The following is a 2324-nucleotide window of genomic DNA, read 5'->3' on the forward strand; positions in this document are numbered from 1 at the left end:
GAAAAGACCCCCCCCCCCCCCCCCCCCACCGCCGTTCCCGGAACCAGCCAGGGCGTGCCCGGTTGTGGTCTGACCTAAAGGCAGGAACCAATCGAGTTCTGCTGAGTGGTTTGAAAAAAAGGCAGGAACCAATCAAGTTCTGCTGAGTGGTTTGAAAAAAAGGCGGGAACCAATCAAGTTCTGCTGAGTGTTCAAATTTAAATGTCAACCAATAACAGCTCTGTAACCGCAAAAAAATCCCTAACTTGTTTGTGCCTGTCTATAAAAGAAGCTGTAAGATCCTCGCTCGGGACCTCTTAGCGTCACCGGTAACGAGTGCGCAGACGTCTGGGTTCAAACCTGCAATAAACGACCCTTGCCGCTTGGCTTTGACTCTGGACTCTGGTGGTTTGTTTTCGGGGGGTCTCTTGAATCGGGGCATATCATTATGAAACGATTTCCCCCCCCCCCCATCAAATGAAGTAACACATTCATCACCTCACATATTTACTTTTTCTTTTTTTGTAAGAACATTTAAGTTCTAGTCTCTTAGCAAATTTTAATTATATAATACAGTGTTATCAACTATAGTCACCGTGTTGTACTTCAGGCATTCTATTTTATAGTATTCTGTCTCTAACTCCTGGTGCAACCACTAAACTTTGGGTATCTCAACAATGATCTCTGATGAGGAATTTGATACCAAAGGACAAACCATTTATTTGATCAGATCCAAGCTTCAGAAAACACTTGAGATCCTACAAAGAAATTGAAGTAGAGACATAATCCACAAGCAGTTGCATTTTGAGGTAAATCCTGCCTGCAGATCTGTATGCTACACATTTGTTTTTAAAAGCTTGGCATCTGACTGTAACCTGAGGAATTTTGGTTAAACATTTCTTTATGCAAAACAAAGAATGTTGAGCAGTTAAATATTTTACCTCTGAGGCTAAAATTGGGTTATTTTTTTTCCTCCCTTCTGAATGTTTAAGGTGGAAAACCAAGTGTAAATTGTTCAAAAGATTTCCAGTCATTAAAATCTTATCATCTACGAATGAATAGTGGTAACCAACTCCTTTGAATGGTTAATTAACTCAACAAAGATGTATTACGCATCTTCTCTTATAACTGAATGAGTCAGCAGTCTTTGCTGAGCATCTAGGAGATGTGGAGAGAGCTCTGGTAAGACAGAGAAAACGGGAGAACAGTACCTTCTAAACATCTCACAACCTGATTGAGGAAAAGTGAATATGTAAATTGAAAAGGACCAAATGGTAATTGACACAATACAAAAGTCATCAGTCAATAAACATTTTTTTCAGCAGATACTCATATGAACAAGATTAATCCATGCACTCCCAACCTAAATTCAAGTGCTAACGGCTCAAAGGGGGATCAAATTAGCTTGGGTGCTCAAAGGGTTAAGGAATGGTTTTAAAAAGCGGGAAGCCAGGAGAGGGCAACCGTGCGCCTGACAGCAGGACACGTGCCGAAGCTTCAGGTAGCAATGCAGTTCCCTCCTTCTACCAGAGAAGGTGGGTGAGGTGAGACTCCACAGGAAGGGAACACAGTCATCTCTAAGTTCACCTGTAGATGTGGTTTGTGGACCACCTGTGGGAGAATCATCTGGAGACGGTGTTATAAATGTATATTTCTCCAATCTGCTACAGAATCAACACATCAGAACCTTTGAGAATGAGCTTCGGAAATCTGCACTTTGAATAAACTGCAGGTAATTCTCCCCACTGAAATTTCAGAACTGCTCACTAGATGAGAACAAGGGTGTCAGATTAGCCTGTCTCCACAGCTTTGTGATAAGTTGCCCCCTTCTACTGCTCAGCCTCTCTAAGCCTCATTTCCCCATTTGTCAAATGCAAACAATAAATACTATCCGCCTATAGTTTTGTAACAATCACATGATTCACCATCTAAGATGCTTAGGCAAACAGTGAGCACTCGATAAATGCAATATAAATTATAATAATCTCATGAAGAATTCACCAACTATAGTCAATGATAATATATTAAACACTTAAAAATTTGTTAAGAAGGTAAATCTTATGATAAGTGTTCTTTCCACAAGAAAAGATTCTAAAGAAAGGGAAAAAACTCACCAAATATGAACATGTGGAGCAGACACAATGAGGGTATGAGACAGGAAAATTCTAAAAGGGCAAGGCCAGAGGTCTGAGCAGGAAGTTGGTCCGTTGAGGACATGTTTCCAGTGATAACCTTTACTTTCTAACCACTGCCTACATGCCAGGCTACTTTCACATTGACTCAAAAGCTCCTTAGGATCACTTTATGAAGTATAAATTTAGTAGGGCTTTAGCTGAAGGTCAGGG

This window comes from Panthera leo, chromosome B3 (assembly GCF_018350215.1).
Source record: "Panthera leo isolate Ple1 chromosome B3, P.leo_Ple1_pat1.1, whole genome shotgun sequence".
NCBI lineage: Eukaryota > Metazoa > Chordata > Mammalia > Carnivora > Felidae > Panthera > Panthera leo.